Raw genomic sequence first — 21,785 nt, 5'->3', positions numbered from 1 at the left:
CATCGAGGAGGAACCAGTGAACGTCGGCCAACGGGCGAGCCACTTCTCGAGGGAAGTGCACCCGCGTCTACACCACACTAGGCGGCCATTGTGGCGGCTGCATTTCGCTCAACACTGGTAAATGGCTCTGAGCACTATGGGACTTAACATCTGAGGTCATCAGTGCCCTAGAACTTAGAACCTAACTAACCTAAGGACATCACACACATCCATGCCCGAGGCAGTATTCCGCTCAACACTGCCGTCTCACCCACTTCACCTTCGCTTTCACGAACAGTATGCACATACATGCAGCCAAAGTCATGTTAAGAATAATTAATAAAGGACTTGAAAAAGTAATGGAGGAGAATCTTGGCGAGGAGCAGTTTGCCTTTAGATGGAATACGGGCACCAGAGATGCAGTAGGGCTCCTACGAATCTTGGGAGAAAAGTTTATTGAAAAAAGGAAGATACCTATAGATGTGCTTCATCGATCTAAAAAAGACATTTGACAATGTGGTTTGGGACAAGGTGGCGAATATAATGAGGGGAAAGAGAGTGGACTGGAAAACCAGAAGACTTGTAAACTCGTTATATCTTAACCAAAAAGTTTCAATTGAAGTGAGAGGAGAAAGTACAAACTGGATCGGACTAGGAAAAGGAGTAATACGAGGATGCTGTCTATCACCTATTCTTTTCAACCTCTACTTGGAAAACATGATTGACCAACGCTCATTAGATGACAAAGGTGTAGAAATTGGAGGAAGAACAGTAGTTTGTTTGAGGTTTGCTGACGACATGGTCCTTCTAACCACAGGGGAAAAAGAATTACAGGATTTGGTGGACACCATTGAAACTAACGGAAAAAAATATGGAATGAAAATTAACACAAATAAAACCAAACTATTGGCACTAGGAGGAAATAAGGAAATAAAAATTATGCTGAATGGAGAAATACTAGAACAGGTGTAAAATTTTAAGTAACTTGGGAGCAGGATAGACACTGACTGGATGTGCACCACAGAAATTAAAACAAAGATAGAAATGGCAAAAAAGTCGTTTTATAAGAAAAGGAGAATTTTCTGCAGCGGTCTGGACAGAGAACTCAGGAAGAGACTCATAAAATGTCTTGTATGGAGTGTTCTTCCATATGGTGCTGAAACAATGGACTATGAGGAAGAAAGACAGAGAAAGAATGGAGGCTTTTGAGATCTGGACATGGCGGAGGATGGACAGAATAAGGTGGATGGACAGAGTAAAAAATGAAGAGGTACCGAGAAGAGTGGGAGAGAAAAGACAGTTACTAGATATAACAAAGAGAAGAAAAAGAAATTGGATTGGGCACATATTAAGAAAGAATGACGGACTGATAAAAACAGTTTTAGAAGGTTATGTAGAAGGGAAAAGGAAGCGAGGAAGGAAGAGATTCCAGATACTGGATGACATGACGGACGGTACAACATACAGCAGCCTTAAGAAGGAAGCAATGGATCGCAGAAAATGGAGAGGCAAAGGATAACGGATGATGACGATGCACATACAGTAATGGAAATAAGTATTCTTACACTAGAGCGTGGAAAACTAAACTGCCTTTATTGACAATACGAAACCAAAAACACTAATTGGATATGCACTATACACATTGGCCAGTCGTCAATGCAGCTATGCTGGTATATAGAACGAGAATGAACAAGCCTTTACAAAACAAAATACAAAAACGTCTGCCAAGTTCTCTACTGCGCTGGGAATTAAGTATTCATACACCAAGAGAAAATGACACTTCTAACAAAGCCACAACATGTTTAATACTTCGTATGCATACTCTTACGATGTATTACTTCTCGCAACCTCTGTGGCATGGAATGGACCAATTTTCTTGTAGTTTCCGACGTGATACCTTCCCATTCTCGAAGGAGACCCTCTTTCAAAGAGGCCTTACTACGGATGTCGTGTTATCTCACCCGTGTTTCCAGCTCACTCCACAAATGTTCCATGGGATTCAGGTCCGGACTCTGAGCTGGTGTTTTAAGAGTGTGTGTTGTAGAGCAACCACAGCCGGACAATTTGCGCCCTATGTTTGGGATCATTGTCCTGTTGGAAGCAATAATTTCTAGGAAGACCCAAGGCGTCAACACTCTGTTGTAAGTTCTGTTTGAGAATGTTCATATACACAAATCTGTCCATGGTACCTTCTACAAACACTAATTTTCCGACACCGGAGGCTGACATACAGCCCCATACCATCACTCCACCACCTCCGTGATTCACCGTGGGTTGAATGTTGTTTCGGTCGAGGTCTGTATTCGGTCTTCTCCAGACCAAAATCCTGCCATCATTGCGCACGATATTAAATTTGCTTTCATCACTAAACAATAGAATATCCCAGAAGTCTGATGTCTTGGATACATGCTGTTTCGCGAATTCCATCCGCCACTTCCTGTTCTAAAGCTGATGTAGAGCTTTCGTCTCGGGACCCTGCCTCTGTTGCCCGAACGACTGAAAATGGTACGAACTGCCCTTGGAGTGATGTCCTTTCGGAAGTGGTCAGGTACATATGCGGACAGTGCCGACGCTGTCGTTTTCGGGTTTTTCTTGATGATTCTTAGTAGCATTCTGGTCTCTCTTGTTGTAAGCTTCTGTGGACGACTGTGTCGTTCACTGTTTATTACTACATGTCCTTATATCGCTTAATGATAGATTGCACAGTCGCTCGGCTTCGTCCTACGATGTTCGCAATTTCAGCATACGACTTGTGTTGAAGATATTGGGCGACAACGATGTTTCGTTCCTCAATGGCTGTTTCCTTCCCCTTGCGGCCCATTCTGCTGTTCCACGGTACCCACGTCCTACGTGCTGTTGCTTCACGGCCGCCACACGACTACACAAGTGTGGCATGCACTCCGGGGCTGCGACAGCCGTTTGTTTGGTTGGTTGAAAGTAGTCCGCTGTATGAATACATTTTGCCATTTTGCCCTGTCGTAGACCGTGCGGAGGGGAACATATTTTATTTTCCCAGAAAAGATTCATGGCATACGGGAAGCTTCATTACCAAGAACATGGTTATCTGACACTACATCATCGTACTTAATCGTATCGGCGGTGTGGGTGATTTACTATCCCAACACACCATCGTAGTTTGTCACCACCTACTGTATGAATACTTATTTCCATGACTGTATGTACACTGTACACTGCAACCTGTAACTAATGCAGCAATCTTTCCGCTGTTCACTGCAACGTTTACTTTTTAAACAACCGATTGTACAGTATTCGAACGAATAGTGCCTCAGCATAAATAATAAATATACGGCCATTATAAACAGAGATATTAGAATTATTCGTAGGAGAACAACCTCGAATATCCCTTTGTTTGCACAATGGCCGAATATTTATTATTTATGGTGAGGTACTGTTGATTCGAGCGCTGTATGTACTGTTTCCAGTTTTACATATTTTAAAATCTTTGACAACTGCTACACAAGCACTTGCCGATAGCCTACAAGCCCAAATTACGATCTCGTATTCAAAAACAAAACATCACAGTCAATAGCGGAAAAGATGACGTATTTCAGAAAATTGTTTTTGAGTCTGCACCACAGGCATCAGTAGTTATTTACTCTAAAAAACAGGAGAAAGAGAAAATTTCGAGACTTTCCGCCGTTTCTGAGTTAATTAGCGTTGAAATTAGCCTGTCAGACCATTTCGGGCGCAAATTCAAGCTGCCTATCACAGCCGGTATCGCCAAACCTGTACTTCGTGTGGTTTCCTAAAACCGAACAAGAGAGCGCTATAAAAATTCGACACGGGGCAGTAGTAAAGATCGAACCCGAGCCAAAGGCTGAGCATTCTCGTGCGCTGTGATAACACTGACACTAACTGTATCTGTCGGGCCTCTCGAATTTGCGCGCGCAACGACCAGATTGGCTGACTTCAGTGCTAATTAACTGGCAACAGTTATTTCTCAGCAAATCCTACCCTGCAAGACACTTGGAAGCTTTTCAGAGTGTTTCTGAGCATACTGTGTAAAGCGAGAGTCCAGAATCGCTTAGTTTCGGACTTGATGTCGATTCACACAGGTCAACGGACGGTCGCTGAACGGAATGTCGCAAGCAAGTGTTTAACTGTCACGGAAAGTCAACGCAAAGCGCTATCACTCAGCCCTGTACTGAACGGTGAAAGTCACGTTATGAGCAACCGTCCGTCTTACAAAAGGTCAGAATGTAGCACCAGCATTAAGGTAATAGCAATGCTGGTAGATTTTATATTGTACGAATGACAGTCCGTCGATTGTGTATGTGAGGTTTTCATTTCCGATACGTACTCTTATTCTGACGCGAAAGCTCTATCGCTAGGCCATCTAAAGACCCACTCGATGTGTTTTGTCACAACCTCTGTGTTGCGATAAACCAGCTTCACCTGCTGAAATTTCTTTAAGATATCCCGTTACCAATACACAAATATACCTTTAACAAACAAAAGTATGAAACCAACGAGGCTAATCACTATGTATGACCAACGTCATTGCAGTGGGCACTTTTTTGTGTGGGGCGGCTTCCTTCAGCCACAAGATGTTTACTGCTGCAAAACCCGTTTCATTCCCATGTGAGTAAACATCGAAACCTCACACCTGGAACGACAAGCAGTGCCGATCCCACGTTGAAATGTATTTCTGCTGTCCCCAACTTCCGCCCCCTCTCAAGAAGGTCCATTATAATCGCTGACAGTTGCATTTTGTCACGAAGGAATTATTTCCGCTAATTTAATGTCTGCTACAAAAATTTCGGCTTCTTTTGGGATTATCTGGACGGTGTTACATGGTCGTAGTCTGATGGGGAATTTCATTCTGTAATTGCCCTGCATTCGGCAAAGTCTGAACGTTCCCGTGACTCGGAGTCCAATACTGTATCTCGAAGTTGTGTGATCAATCACACGGGGAAGGCTGTTGACGGCGCAGCTTTATCCGGTCCATGGGAAGGTTTTAATTTTGCACCGATTCCTAAGCGTTTATCGGTCGTTGATCTTGTAAGTTCTGCCCAACACGGTGTTTTTAAACTATCCCCTGATGCTGTCGAGGAGATTACGAGAGAAGCATGTTGTGTATTGACTGAGGACACATTCACTTAAGAGTAATATAACGGGAGCTGAGAGGGCTACTTTACGTTCTCTTGGAGTGGGCCCGAATACTGCTATTTTGCCTTCTGACAAGGGCAAGGGTTGTATTGAACGAGCAGGATTAGATTCAAAAGATACAGTGGTTACTATCTGACTCATGATATCGCAGAATTACTATTGAGAGAAAGTCTAACAGCCTCCTGAAGAAAAGTTTCTTGCTGCAGGGGGACTATCATAAGTCTTAATTCTTACTGTGCCTTCCCGCCTAGATTATATGGCCTTCGTAAGATCCACAATGAAGAGGTTCCTCTCCGTCCGACTGTGACACTGGCGCTCCAACATGTCGTGTAGCGAAACACTTTGCCACACTGTTGAGCCCACCAGTGGGTCGCTGTGTGCTTTACATTAAGAACTCGGCGGATTTCTTACGTCGATTAGAGGGACTGCGTCTGAATGATCCTGTTATTTTACTTAAGTTTTTATGTGATCTTCACTTCCGTTCCTCTGTCTGGTTCACTACGGTTGACTGAGGATACGTTTGGTGCTGAATTAACGAACCTGTTTCGACATCTTGGGCTTCCACTTACTTTTTATTCAATGACCAGTACTATGAACAGACAGATGGAGTTGTGATGGGAAGCCCGTTGTCACTTACTATTGCCAAATTATTTATGGGAGACTTCGAGTAACATGCGTCAGCAGCATTGACCAACCATGATTCGGGTGAGAGATGCTAATAACGAGGAGGCGCCAAAGTCTACGGCATTTCCCACAGGATTGGTCGCATTCTGCGGAAACATGATGTGAAATGTGTTTTCGACCATCATCTACAATTAGGGCCCTTTAGGGACCTCGGGTTTCGTAAGGCGGGTGTCCACCGTATTCCTTCCAACTCGGCTAAGTTGTATGCTGGTCATACCATCAGGGCCATTGAGGACCGGTGCATTGCACGTAAGCGTCAAACACGCTTACAACAGACGAGTAAATATACTATATCACAACATTTTCCTCGGTACCCCTCATCCTACGGAGTATAACAACACGGAGATTATGGCATGCACTTTCAGCTATTGGAGTGGGGTTATTCAGGAACCAGTTGAAATTAAATTAACAAGTAGCCTTATAACAGAGATGCAGGCTTTTACTTAAAGCCTTACACAGAGACAAAGTTAAAGCTGCCTCTCCTGGTGGTTATCAATCTTCGCTATCGATAACTTCTGATGTCGGTCATCTCTGGTTGGTTGATGGAGCTAGTGTTTAAAGTGACTCTGCGTGGTGCTCTGCGTAGCGAGATTCTAAATTTCCTGACACAGTATTCTCTTGCTGCACTTGTGCCCTGAAAATGACAAGGTGAAAACCTACCGAAATAACGGCGATTGTCGCTCTGCTGCGTTCCTGTAAGTTATGACATCGGATATTGTTTGATTATGCAATCGATGGCCAATCGATGGCATCAGTCGCAACCTCCACGTACCTACAATTTTGTGTCCAGAGTGATTTAAGGTAGAACGAAAACGTAAGTCTAGCCGTGGGAAAGACAAAATGACAGAAACATATTTATCGGAAGAATGTCGATGAAATGTAATTCACGTACGACATAGATCGCTTACAAAAAGCTCCTTACGTTAATTATCTAGCATCGTTGACGTACGAATATGAATTAGAGGAAGAGAGGGAAAAGATCCAACCCCAGGAGAAGCTCGACTGCAGCGGGAGCGGGGGGGAGGGGGGTGGCGGGGGGGGGGGTGAGGGCCCACACGACGCCACTGTGCGTCACAGGGCCGGCCACACTCGCGAAACTCAGGGCTTACTACTGAGAAACACGCCTCGCGTAGTGACCGCGGCGGCGCAGTCAGACCGCCGGCCTACGTCTACCTGGTTACTCTGCACTTCACACGTAAATACTGGCAGAGGGTGCGCACAGCCCCTTTGGCGGGGAGAGGGGCACGGCACTACGATCGTTTCGTCCTACGTAGGTGGGAGTCGACACAATACTTTAGAATTCGGGGGAGAAAGCTGGCCAGTGAAATTTCGTGAAAAGACTACACCTTAACGAAAAATGCCTTTGTTTCAATTATTTCCACCCCAACTCACTTATAATGTTCGTTACTCTCTCTCCCGTACTTCGTGACCATACAAAACGCGCTGCTTCTCTTTGAAATTGGTCGATGCCCTCTTGTAAGGATCATATAGCGCACAGCAACAATCCAAAAGAAGTTTAGTCAGCCTATTTAGTAGATTTGTTGTACCTTCTAAGAGTTCTGCCAACGAAACGCAATCTTTGGATCGACTTCTCCACAATATTTTCCATACGACGTCCCCAATTTAGTTGTTCCGTCTTTCTTTCTGCGTACCTCCGTAAACCGAACAAGGAGGGCGGGCGGAAGGATCGTATGTACCAGAGATGTTCGATGTCGTCCATATTCACACAATACCAATGCTGGAGATTAAATATACGTAAGTCTTTCAGACACATTAACATCGATGTTGAAGACAAAATATATTGGTAAAAGAAAACAAGGCTACTTGTTACCACTGCCAATAAATTTTTCGTCACTTGAACGAGTCTATTTCTGTACACGTCTCGTAAAAGTGTCAGTCTGTCCGTTAAGAGAGCAGAAGTAGCGTTTGGAAGAAATGTCGTAACATGTCTTGCCCGACTGCTGAATTTGGTAGGAAAAATATATCTAATGGAAAGACTGACAGATTGCTTCGGCTGATTACTGAGTGAAAAGTACTGCGAGGTAGTTTAAACAGTGTCGTAGCAAGTGATGAACTGAGAAAAGCATCAGACCTAAACTACTGCAACAAGCACCCACTAGGTGGAATTCAACGTTCTAGAAGACTGAAAGGTGTTCGCTCCTGAGTGTAGTGATCAGTTCTTATGTATCACCTGTGCTAAGAGCCACAGATCCAGTAAACGGGTGTGACATTCTGTAGATTACAGAAGTGGCTGTTCTAAAATGTGAGTGGAAAAGTACGTTGCAAGCAGTGAAGTAATCCTGATAATATGTTTAATACGAAAATATCTGGCATGCAACCACTACCACCTGCTGGACAGGATCTGAAGAGGGAGATCATAACGGAAACCAAAAAGCGGTTACTACGAACTTAACATGTTAACATACTATCCATATCAAAGTCAATCGATACTCGATCCAAGACAATAAATTTTCAAGGTGTTTTAACGTGTTCGAAGGCAATCAAAACCGCCAAGGATTTTTTTTGCAGCAGCTGTGACGACTGTCAGTGAGGATGGGAAACACACTGATACGCTACAGGACAGCAGATAAACAAATATGACGTGCGGAGCGCTTATTACAAAGTACCACAAGAAAAGAATAACTTGTAAACTGCAGCAGACACGGACTTGCCATTACAGTTCAGTTATTTTCTGAAAGATCGTTTTCTAGATCTTAAACAAAGTCCACTAGAAATACGGAATAACATCGCCGGTACAGCCTATTCAAAGCTATAGGAAACTATTACTGAAACACTGATCTCAAATGCAAAATATGCTCTCAACAACGCAGTAGACCGAAAGGGAAACTTTGTCTCAATAAAGTAGTTTCTTACAATTTGTGCAGAAAAAGTTGTTACTTATTGCTGTATTTACTGATTAATATTTATGGCACTACGTGTATTTATACGACGGTGAGTCAAATGAAAACCTTAAATTTTTAATAAAAAATCTAAATTTCGCGCCGTTATCCTGTAAGTTGGTAAGCGTGCTACAAACAGCGTGCACAATGGCCTGTAGGTGGCAGCATAGTGTAGATGTACACATACCGTCGCAGTATCAGTATAAAGTGACCGCCCCACTTGCGCCTTCCACCAGGGAAAAACAGCGTTCTGTTATTCGGTTTTTGCGTGGTGAAGGTGTGAAACCTATTGAAATTCATCGACGAATGAAGGTTCAGTACGGTGATGTATGTTTGTCACAGCAGCAAGTCTACGAATGGAGTAGGAAGTTCGCAAATGGTGTGACTTCAGTGGAAGATGCTCCTCGTCCAGGTCAGGCACAACGAGTTGTGACTCAACATAACATTGCAGCAGTTGAAGCCAAAGTGAAGGAAAACCGCCGAGTGACACTGAATGACATTGCAGCATGTTTACAGATTAGTCATGGGTCAGCACACCACATTGTGCATGATGTCCTCCAGTTTCACAAAGTGTCTGCAAGATGGGTGCTACGGCAGCTGACTCTTGAAATGAGAGAACGACGTGTTGATGCTTGTGAAGAACTTCTTCGGCGCTTTGAACGAGAAGGTGGTGGCTTCCTTGCAAGAATCGTTACTGGAGACGAAACCTGGGTTCACTTCCACCAACCGGAAACGAAGAGAGCGAGCAAGGAATGGCCCCATTCCTCATCACCAAGACCAAAGAAGTTTCGAACAGAACCATCAGCAGGGAAGGTTATGCTGACTCTCTTTTGGGACGAAAAAGGCGTCATTTTGGAGCATTACATGCCTAGAGGGACCACTGTCACCAGTGCATCATACACAGATCTCCTAAAAAAATCATCTGCGGCCTGCAATCAAATCAAAGCGACGTGGATTGCTGTCAGCAGGTGTCCTTTTTCAACATGACAATGCAAGGCCCCACACTGCCCGTACAACAGTTGCAACAATCACAGACCTGCATTTTGAGTGTCTTCCTCATCCACCATACTCACCAGACCTTGCCCCAAGTGATTTCCATATGTTTGCACCACTCAAAGACGCAATGGGATGAAAGAAGTTCCGTTCTGATGAAGAGGTACGCCACGCGGTGCATGAATGGTTGCGCGGACTACCAAAAGAATTTTTTTCTAAAGGAATTTATGCACTTTGTAAGCGCTGGAGGACTTGCATTGAGCGTGGGGGAGATTATGTTGAAAAGTGATACAGCTTTGTACCACTTCTTCTCAATAAATAATATTTAAAAAATATTTAAGGTTCTCATTTGACTCACCCTCGTATGATGTTTTTCGCGCCATTCTATTAAATTCATCATTTAATATCGTTTTTGAAACACTGATAAAACACTGACATTTTGAGGTCGATTATTATCTATGTTTAATCGTCCATGATGACACCGAAATCACCGTCGACGATTCGCCAGCATAGCACATCCCTAGTATGGACCCTCCGCGAATCACTGTTGAGTACACAAGTAGAAGGCTTGAATGGCTGCCAGAATTATGGGAACACTGACAACGAACCCCTTGAGTGTGAGGTCACAAAAGGCCAACTATGTTTACGTCATACGATGCCCCTCATACTGCCTACCATGTAACCACAATATTGGCTGCTAATGACAACAGGTGGCTGTACTGGAGGTATCCAACGGTGAGCACAGCATGAGGCTACGGAGCGTAGCTGAACTGCTTAGTACACAAGTAACTCACAACAGTGCAACAGTACTAGTTTTGTTGATACGAAGCAAAGCAATGGCAACAATAAACAAAGCAAACATTTCATCACATCTACAACGACGGTTGCCGAAGTTGAAATTTCGTCAAAAAGAAACGCAACGAATTTCGCAGAGAGAGAGAGAGAGAGAGAGAAATCAGAAGCAGACGAAATACTAGCGTTTCTGAAAGGTGAGTCAGTGGAATGCGTGGTGTCGTATGCGCTGTACGGATAATTTACATGAGGAGTATAATGACGACGATACGTGCTTAACAAATTAAAGTGATACTGAAATAAGTGTAGAGCCGTGTAGTTCGTCGTCCTTATCGTACAGGGAGTAACAAACCCTGTCTCCAATGAAACGTAATAAAGGATAATCGTTGTCTAAGGAGCGGGGACTAAACAGTTACGTACGTGGAAAATAATCTGCTGCATAGTAAAGAAACAATTACGAAAAGATTTCGAGTAAGTCCGCAGCAGCATGGGTGTGCAGTGCATAAGAAAAACTACGGATACAGGACAAGGCGCACTTGTCATAAAAACTGAAGTTGCGCGTTTCAATTATGCTCGATACAATTTACAAGCTGTGCGTGATCATGACGTACTACGTTATGCACATCAAATTTCGCGGCATAGATTACAGTGATGTCAAGGGAAGCAGTGGATGGTTCCACAACGCAGACAGTGCTACCGAACTGGAAGATGATAACCAATTTTTAAACAATGCGTCAACTTGGCAATGCACAGCAAACTGCGGAGTCGGCCCGAAAATTTGTAGATAAGGTAAACAAACTTATCCTGTCTATCAGTATGGAATTTGTTTTCAACTCCGACCAATCGGGTTTTGTAGAAGAAACGCGTATGAAAAGAACCCCGGAAATTAGAGGTACCAAGAGAGTAGTATCCACATGAACTGATATCAATGCCTTAACACATTCGTATACAATTATGCCAACGGTTAATCTGGATGGTGAATTGGCTGGAAAATTATTTATTGTGCAGCGAGAAGTTGGAGGAGTTCTTTCTCGTGTGCGTGATCCTGCAAGGTCAGTACGGAATATTTACGTCACAGCAAGCAAGAGTGGGAAAACTACAACTATGATATGAGTATTGCTTTTGGTCAATGGCTCGTCAAAACAACTTACTTCTGCTTGATTCCTGGTCTGTATTTAAAAACCATTCTCCTTTAGAGGAATTTACCCCTCTCGGAAAGTGTGTGACATTGCAATTCGTACCATCTGGAACCACTGGATAAATTCTGCCTCTGGATGTTCGTTTTTTTCTGTGCCTATAAAACATATTCTTGCACTATCTGCACCTACGCCTTAAAAGGATAGCCAGTTTCACAATAAGCTCCAACACAGATTAATTACTTTTGAATACATTGTGGGAGTGAACAGTGATCAAAGTGTTACAAATATTTACTATTTAAATTCCTTCCATTTTCATTATTTTTATGGCATGCAACATAAGTCATAGCAATGCCTTTTAAAAATTGTCACATGTAAAAAAAAAAAAATGGAATCTACATATGAATTCCTTAGACAATATTTCATAAATATGCACAACTACTGTGCCCTCTCGATTTTTTTCCTGTTAGTATTGATCTGTAAGATTTATTATGTAATCTATGTAAATGGAAGTCTCTTCTTACACCAGTAAATCGTAACTGTGCAGCATGTACTATACATGTCAGTTAACAATTATTGCAGCCTATTCATTGAAAATCGTTTCAATAAAGACATGTTGCTGCTCAATAGTACATCGCCTGTAGTGACAGTCTATGCCATTCCACTTTCGCAACAACTTCGTTAGAAAGAAGCCTGCTGCCACATCTTTGGAACGGCGTCCAACTTCACCATGGCAACCAGTGGTTCCAAATGGTTCACTAACAGACCATGAGAAGGCAACTCATGTACTGTCAAAACGAAGTTCATTTATCCTACATGTTTAAATATTTTTAACGCTTCTTAATTGACAATAGTTGTTAAATAAGCTAAGTTTAATGTGTGTTTATTTTCCTTTCTTGACAATGTTCTTTTAACTAAGAAATTTTACATTGTTATTCGACCTATAACCCATTGGTTAGTAATGACATCATTTCGTCAGAAGTGGGCGGAGCCTCCATTATATATAGTAAGACGTGCACTGGTTTCTCCAGTAGTGATTCTCCGGCAGGAGGAGGTCCTTTCTTCCTCATTGGTAATTCATCGTTTTATAGCTTTATAACTTTATGTATTTTCTAATTAAAGCTTTGTATACGACTTGTAGGTCTGAAGATGACCACAGACGTGGTCGAAACCGGTGACCGTAATAAATAAATTGTGATCAATATATGTCCGAAAGAACAGATACCATCTTAGTATAAGGCTCACCGGCCACTTGACCATCTTCTTCTTCTGTGCGAATGCACAAACAGAGCCCGAACTCTTACGGGAATCGGCAACGCGCCGCGAGTAATGAGTATAATGGGCGGGGGCACTACGAATGTAGTGCGGGACAATATGTTGAGAATGTGAGTTTCGCGGGAGGTGTGCCAGAGATAAATCCCTGCAGTCGCGCTATCCTCTGTGTCCTCGGTGGCTCAGACGGAGTACTTGCTTCGGCAGTACATGTACTAAAATTGGAACGATACAAAGAAGATAAGCATGGCCCCCGCCGGCACGGTAGCTCAGCGTGTTCGGTCAGAGAGCCGATTGTCCTCTGTAACAAAAAAACTGTGTAAAAGAATCAACGACCAACTTTAACGGACGCCATGTGACGTCGGCACAGACCAAACGCAACGAACTATACTGAACAAAATGAAAGAAAAAAAAAAAGATGGATAGAGCGTCTGCCATGCAAGCAGGAGATCCCGGGTTCGAGTCCCGGTCGGGGCACACATTTTCATCTGTCCCCGTTGACGTATGTCAACGCCTGTAAGCAGCTAAGGGTGTTCATTTCATTGTAATTTCAAGACTGTTTTTGATAGTAAATATTTCCAACACAGATCGTTTCAGATTCGGTTGCATGCCACCATTTTGCATCAGTTATCTTCACTCCGGTACACAAATATGATTCTACGCGCATTCTTTGAGATTGGATACCTAGTAGAACGTCCTGAACTCCCAAGAAGTTCGCCTCTGATGTTGATGATCGGAACCTTCATGATCACTGTGACGCGCCATTTTTCATTCGGTATTCGTGGTGCAAGTTAATGGCTTGTTTTGAAAATTACTCAAATGTCGACGATGTCCACTTTGTGAAGTGTTGTACGTTCATCCCACAGTAGACTGATCTCTGCACCTTCCGGACACTCATTCCCTGTTGCCCTCCTGATACACACGGTGCTTCACAAGCAGGTAATACCTTGCGTGTCTTAACTGTTAACACAACACTCCAAGATAAAGACCAAAGTTGCGACCTCGCACTCGAGGGGGTGGTTGTGAGTGGAGTTCCTGTAAAGACGATAGAGGCCCAGCGTTGTCACAGTTCGAGGCTCGGACCTACATGCAAGAGTGTAATCAGCAACGAACAACACCAGTCACGGGAGGTGATGGGGCTCTCCCAGCCCCGATAAACAGTTCGTAGCAGACACACTGGCCCTGGTGGTCACTGGAGTTCACACGAAAGTAACAGGGGTAACAAACGGGACGGACTACTAATTCAGATAGAGGGTTCACTGTGTGGAATCAGCAAACGACCCCGATCTACACAGATTTGGAGGCGGTGGTCGACGCAGTTTAGGCGAAAGTCGCGGAGGAAGTAAACGCGCGGCTGCGAGGAGACGTGCTGACACTTTAATTGCCGAGGAGACGCGAAGTGCGGCGGAGACTGTGCGCGGGGGCGACACTGACCGTGCGCGGCCCGCGGCAGCGTCGGCGGCGGCGTCGGCCGGCAGCAGGCGGTGGCCGTGCACATGGCGGGCGGGCGGCGCCGACACTGCCGCTACTCACTGCTGACCGGCTAGCAGCCGTGGTTCTGGAAAGGGGGGGGGGGGGGGGGGAGGCGCGGGGCAGGCAGCCGCCGCGTCACAACACGCCGCTCTTGTTTACAGTGGGGGCGCGGCCGGCCCTTATACGCAGGGCTGCAAACACAGCCGGCCCAAACGCCCCTACAAGGAGAGCTTTTCGTGCCGACTGACTTCGCGAAACGTGAGTTCCACCTCGCCAATGAAGCGGACGGTCGTTCACGCAACTCAAACCGACTAGTTTCTGTCTTACGAACAAAAACTTCAATGGTTTTCTGTCAAAACGCATCTTTGCAGACTCCGCGATAAACATGGCAGCATTAGTCCAGTACCCCCACGACACACTCTGGCCTGTAACGCACGCGAGCACTTGTATTTCGCAGCTGATCAAAATAATATTAACTCCAACAACCCGAAACGTCACGATCGCATCTTTTTGGAACACCGAAGAATGATCAACAACTTTTCAAATGGTTCAAATGGCTCTGAGCACTATGGGACTTAACATCTGAGGTCATCAGTCCCCTACAACTTAGAACAACTTAAACCTAACTAACGTAAGGACATCACACACATCCATGCCCGAGGCAGGATTCGAACCTGCGACCGTAGCGGTCGCGCGGTTCCAGACTGAAGCGCCTAGAACCGCTCGGCCACAGCGGCCGCCTAGACAACTTTTCTTTACCTGCGAAATTTCTGGGCGAAATCGCTACAGAAAGTTTAGTCTACCAGTTCTGCTATCACGATACCAAATTACTGGAATGATGGAGGACGATAAATGTATCAGTGTGAGATACGGGTGTCTTGTCTCGGAAAAATGCCTGAAAATTGTAGATGTTCAGATAATAACGCGCAAAAAGGCAGGTCGAAAGAATGTTCAGATGTGTGTGAATTCCTAAGGGACCAGACTGCTGAGGTCATCGGTCCCTAGACTTACACGCTACTTAAAGTAACTTACGCTAAGAACAACACACCCACTCACGCCCGTGGGAGCACTCGAACCTCCGGCAGGAGGGGCCGCGCCAGGTCTAAAGGTTAGAATTTCACATGTATAGGGAAAGACCCGTTATTGTCTGATTACATTTCCTGGAGACAATTAAAACCGTTGAATATCTCGGAGTACCTTTGCGGAGCGATTTCAGCACATAAAATTAGTTACAGGGGAGCACTCCGTCTTCAGGGCACAAGTGGCCCATCGGGACCATCCGACCGCCGTGTCATCCTCAGTTGAGCACGCGGATAGGAGGGGCGTGTGGTCAGCACACCGCTCTCCCGGTCGTTACGATGGGTTTCTTTGACCGGAGCCGCTACTATTCGGTCGAGTAGCTCCTCAACTGGCATCACGAGGCTGAGTGCACCACGAAAAATGGCAACAGCGCATGGCGGCCTGGATGGTCACCCATCCAAGTGACGGCCACACCCGATAGCGCTTAACTTCGGTGATCTGACAGGAACCGGTGTATCCACTGCCGCAAGGCCGTTGCCAGTTGCAGGGGAGGCAGAGGTCATATTCAGTGACAAAATCGTAAGGATATGTAATTCAGCCACGAGGGAAATATCTGACAAACCCGAGTTTGACGGATGGAGTTACCGTCAGGATCAGGACGGGATCGTTACCGAGTAGGACTGACGGAGAAGAGAGGGAAGATCCAAGGAAGAGCAGCGCGTTTCGTCACGACTTCGTTTAGGAACCGCGGGAACCTTACGGAGATGAGACGTCCCAGTGGCAGACGCCACAGGAGAGGCGCTGTGCAGCACGCAGTCGTCTACTGCTCAAGTTCCGACTCGAAAGGGCGAGTCACGTACCACTTCCACAAACGTAAGGCAATGTCAGGAAAACAACTCAGGGTTCAGGTCGAGTCCCGCTCGTGTAGCGTAATGCGCAGCGCACTGCCTTGTGCGGCTGGGAGGCCACCCACACCCGCATGGAATAGTTATGCAAAAATTAATTACGTTTATAGCTCGAAAAATCTTAACCCTTACAAATACAGTATTTACTTAGTAAGAAGACTAGACAAACAATACGGTCTGCACTAATTGTTAATGCTGTCAAAATTCACAACGCTTTAAGATAAAATTTACATAAACGTTAATATTACATTTTACAAGTGCAACAACGGGGTTTTCGATATTCAGTGACGGTTTTCGCCAAAATGTCACGCGACACTCTGGATTTGCAGGCCAAATTGAGATTGCTTCCAAGCTCGATAGACCACAAGTGTCCTGTGTCAGTGTGTTCCGCCCGACTTCCCGCACAGCAGCGCGCTGCATCGTAAACAGACATCGTTTACGCCCTGTACGATCCTAGCAACGCGTTTCTCCATTATGACGACTGCAAAAGCTGGAGCAGTACTCCAGAATGGGTGCCATTGCCGCCTTGCATCAAATTTTCTTTAAAGACACACTGCCCTTTTTCAGGACCGTAGCAACCAATCTAAATCTTCCAGTCGCCCGCCAAATAATAGTTATACGCGATTGTCCTAGTTCGTACCGCTTCTTCGTATTAACGCTAAATATCTAAATGGTGTGACGGATTCTGTAAGTTAATTCGTCATCGGATACTGTCCGGGTCTTTCTTTTTGTTGTAGGCGTTACGTAGCATTTATCGACATTTAAAGGAAGCCGCCACTCACTACACGAAATGGAAACTCTGCCCGGGCCCTTTTGCAATTCCAAGGAGGCCGCCGTCACGGGCTACTGCGCGGGTACGCCAACGTGTGCACTCTACTACAGGTCACTCGAACACGGGTCTCGTAGCAGGTGAGGCCAGATTAAGAGGTGTATTAGTTTAAATCAAAGCTGTAAAAATAAAAGACACTTTGGTATATATGCTGATAAACTATGCCGGCCGGTGTGGCCGTGCGGTTCTAGGCGCTTCAGTCTGGAACCGCGTGACCGCTACGGTCGCAGGTTCGAATCCTGCCTCGGTCATGGATGTGTGTGATGTCCTTAGGTTAGTTAGGTTTAATTAGTTCTAAGTTCTGACTGATGACCTCAGAAGTTAAGTCGCATAGTGCTCAGAGCCATTTGAACCATTTTGATAAACTATGGTGACACGTCAAAGTAAGATCCCCTCACAGTCATCACAAAGTGCTGCTTAAGTACGACACTCGATACTTCTCGGCTGCCAAGTTTGCCAGCCATGCTGAACCCTTCCATTTCCGCCAATCATACAGGGCGCGCTCTCTTGCCTAATACAAAGCAAAGTATATCTAAGGTAAGTAGCTGCCAACTTAAAACAAAAACTGATACTGCGAAGGGGGCTGAGCGTCGTACCGTCACCGCTGTTTCGACTTGTAACCCATTACGAGCTCCATTAAATCAATCTCTTAGACATCTCTCACGCAGGAGTACTATCCCAGTGCAGTGTGTCTAACACAAGAGCCACAACTGCGCTTCACTTGCCGCTGCAGGCATTCCGGATCTCGCTTTCCTTTCAACTGAGATGAAGCGTATATCTGTCGAAATACATGAAAGGGAAGCCAGCAGTCGGAAAAGGAATAATGCAGGAGCGTAGCGTGTCAATTAGCCTGTTCAGAGATTGAGTACTGAAGCAAACTATGATACATTTAAAGTTTAGCGAGAAGAAAAATTTCAAATCTGAAGTTTGTCGATGACATTGTAATTCTGTCGGAGATGGCAAGCAACTTGGAAGGTTAGTTCAACGGAATGTCTCGTGTCCTGAAAACACCACTTATAAACCGGGCAGTGTAATATAATTAATCCGCTGACATTGGTGGCACTACGTACGAAAATGGGATGCTAAACGTAGTACAGGAATAACTGACAACAGAAGTAAAGGGGATATAATCTAGACTAGTAAACGTAAGACACGCTTTTCTGAAAAACATTCACTATACAGGGTGGTCCATTGAAAGTGACAGGGCCAAATATCTCACGAAATAAGCATCAAACGAAAAAACAACAAAGAACGAAACTCGTCTATCTTGAATGGGGAAACCAGATGGCGTTATGGTTGACCCGCTAGATGGCGCTGCCATAGGTCAAACGGATATCAACTGCGTTTTTTTTAAATAGGAAGCCCCATTTTTATTACATATTCGTGTAGTACGTAAAGAAATATGAATGTTTTAGTTGGACCACTTTTTTCGCTTTGTGATAGATGGCGCTGTAATAGTCACAAACATATAAGTACGTGGTATCACGTAACATTCCTCCAGTGCGGACGGTATTTGCTTCGTGATACATTAACCGTGTTAAAATGGACCGTTTACCAATTGCGGAAAAGGTCGATATCGTGTTTATGTATGGCTATTGTGATCAAAATTCCCTACGGGCGTGTGCTATGCATGCTGCTCGGTATCCTGGACGACATCATCCAAGAGTCCGGACCGTTCGCCTGATAGTTATGTTATTTAAGGAAACAGGAAGTGTTCAGCTACGTGTGAAACGTCAACCACGACCTGCAACAAATGATGATGCCCAAGTAGGTGTTTTAGCTGCTGTCGTGGCTAATCCGCACATCAGTAGCAGACAAATTCTGCGAGAATCGGGAATCTCAAAAACGTCGGTGTTGAGAATGCTACATCAACATCGATTGTACCCGTACCATATTTCTATGCACCAGGAATTGCATGGCGACGGATTTGAACATCGTGTACAGTTCTGCACTGGGCACAAGAGAAATTACGGGACGATGACAGATTTTTTGCACGCGTTCTATTAAGCGACGAAACGTCATTCACCAATAGCGGTAACGAAACCGGCATAATATGCACTATTGGGCAACGGAAAATCCGGGATGGCTGCGACAAGTGGAACATCAGCGACCTTGGCGGGTTAATGTATGGTGCGGAATTATGGGAGGAAGGATAATTGGCCCCCATTTTATAGAGGGCAATCTAAATGGTGCAATGTATGCTGATTTCCTACGTAGTTCTAACGATGTTACTACAAGATGTTTCACTACATGACAGAATGGCAATGTACTTCCAACATGATGGATGTCCGGCACATTTAGGTCGCGTGCGGTTGAAGCGGTATTGAATAGCATATTTCATGAAGGTGGATTGGTCGTCGAAGCACCATACCGTGGCCCGCACGTTCACCGGATCTGACGACCCCGGATTTCTTTCTGTGGGGAAAGTTGAAGGATATTTGCCATCGTGATCCACCGACAACGCCTAACAACATGTGTCAGCGCATTGTCAATGCATGTGCGAACATTACGGAAGGCGAACTAGTCGCTGTTGAGAGGAATGTCGTTACACGTATTGCCAAATGCATTGAGGTTGACGGACATCATTTTGAGCATTTATTGCATTAATGTGGTATTTACAGGTAATCACGCTGTAACAGCATGCGTTTTCAGAAATGATAAGTTCACAAAGTTACATGTGTCACATTGGAACAACCGAAATAAAATGTTCAACGTACCTACGTTCTGTATTTTAATTTAAAAACCTACCTGTTACCAACTGTTCGTCTAAAATTGTGAGCCATATGTTTGTGACTATTACAGCGCCATCTATCACAAGGCGAAAAAAGTGGTCCAACTAAAACATTCATATTTCTTTACGTACTACACGAATATGTAATAAAAAATGGGGGTTCCTATTTAAAAAACGCAGTTGATATCCGTTTGACTTATGGCAGCTCCATCTAGCGGGTCAACCATAGCGCCATCTGGTTTCCCCCTTCAAGCTAGACAAGTTTTGTTCTTTGTAGTTTTTTCGTTTGACGCTTATTTCGTGAGATATTTGGCCTGGTCGCGATCAATGGACCACCCTGTATACGTTAAGCCTTACGAATTCTTTGAAAGTATTTGTCCGGAGAGTACAGTTATATGGAAGTAAGACGTGGAACAGACAAGAAGAGGCTACGAGCTTTGGAAGTGTGGTAGTACAAATGAATGCTGGAGACTGGACCGGACAATTAATTAAAAGCTATTGAATGTAATCGGAAACGAAACAGCTTTGTGCCACAATATGTTCTTAGGACACTGCCCTTGGTGGATAGGGGAAGGGGAACTTGCGGAGGGGGGGGGGGGGGGCGAAGGATCGAACGCAGTAAGCAGATCCAGGCTGCCGCAGCTAAGCAGAGTTGGAGAGGCTCGCAGGCGACACAGTCCAGCAGCGTGCAGAGTCGCAGGACAACAGCAGAGGCAGGCGTTCAGAGAGCGCCGAAACGAAACTCCGACTTACGTCCGCGGGCGTGCGCAGCGCTGCCGACACGAGGCGGCGGGCATTCTCCGCTCACTGCCGGCAGGCGCTGCTCGAGACGTGGCCGGCGAGCGGACGACCGGAAGCGAAGCAACAGCAGGAAGTTGCATCGATGCGGTCGCGCTGTTTATCGCCGCACGAGGCGAGCGCGACGGCCGGCGCCCGCTGCCAGTCTGCGTCTCCCTCCGTCCGACACCTCTGACATCCGAATCCGTACCGTATACACAGATACTCCGCGAGCCAATGTGCGAGGGTCACACCAAAAGAAACGCACACCATTTTTTTTAAATACATCTTTTATTCTACATGTTTGAAAGTTTTACAGTGTGTAGATACTTCCTTTAGGACCAATATTTTCATTTCTCCACATAATTTCCATCCCTCTCAACTGTCTTACGCCATCTTGGAACCGGCGTCTGTATACCCGCACGGTAAAATTCTGGACCAACCTGTTCGAGCCACTGTTTACCAGCGTGCACAAGGGAGTCATCATCTTCAAACCTTGTTCCACGAAGAGAGACTTTCAGTTTCCCAAAGAGATGATAGTCACATGGAGCCAGGTCAGGACTGTAAGGCGGGTGTTTCAGTGTTGTCCATTCGAGTTTTGTGATCGCTTCCACGGATTTTTGACTGACATGCGGCCGTGTATTGTCGTGCAACAGCAAAACATCCTGCTTTTACCGATGTGGTAGAATACGACTCAGTCGAGCTTGAAGTTTCTTCAGTGTCGTCACATATGCATCCCAATTTATGGTGGTTCCACTTGGCATCATGTCCACAAGCAAGAGTCCTTCGGAATCTAAAAACACCGTAGTCATAACTTTTACAGCAGAAAGTGTGATTTTGAATTTGTTTTTCTTGCTTAAATTTGCATAATGCCACTCCACTGATTGCCTCTTCGCCTCTGGTGAAAAATGATGGAGCCATGTTTCATCACCTGTCACAATTCTTCCTAGAAATCGTCTCCACCATTCTCGTACTGTTTCAAAAGTTCGCTGCATACCGTTTTTCTTGTTTCTTTGTAGCCACTGTCAACATCCTGGGAACCCACTTGGCACAAACCTTTTTTAACGCCAACGCTTCCAATATTCTTCAAACACTTCCTTCCCCTATCCCAATGTAGCGTGACAATTCGTTCACTGTGATGCGTCTGTCAGCGGTCACCAATTC

General features: G+C 45.1%; 1 protein-coding gene and 1 pseudogene across 3 annotated transcripts in view; one reads left to right on the top strand and one right to left on the bottom strand.

The window, feature by feature from the left end:
- LOC126175151 (myocardin-related transcription factor A-like) overlaps positions 1–21,785 on the bottom strand; it is a 113,930-nt gene that overhangs the window by 65,554 nt on the left and 26,591 nt on the right. The window lies entirely within an intron of this gene.
- Positions 13,078–13,143, top strand: LOC126178692 (U6 spliceosomal RNA; annotated as a pseudogene).

This window comes from Schistocerca cancellata, chromosome 3 (genome assembly GCF_023864275.1).
Source record: "Schistocerca cancellata isolate TAMUIC-IGC-003103 chromosome 3, iqSchCanc2.1, whole genome shotgun sequence".
NCBI classification, from domain to species: Eukaryota; Metazoa; Arthropoda; class Insecta; order Orthoptera; family Acrididae; genus Schistocerca; species Schistocerca cancellata.
Note: the sequence above shows the minus strand (reverse complement) of the source record. Positions and strands in the feature narration are given on the sequence as shown.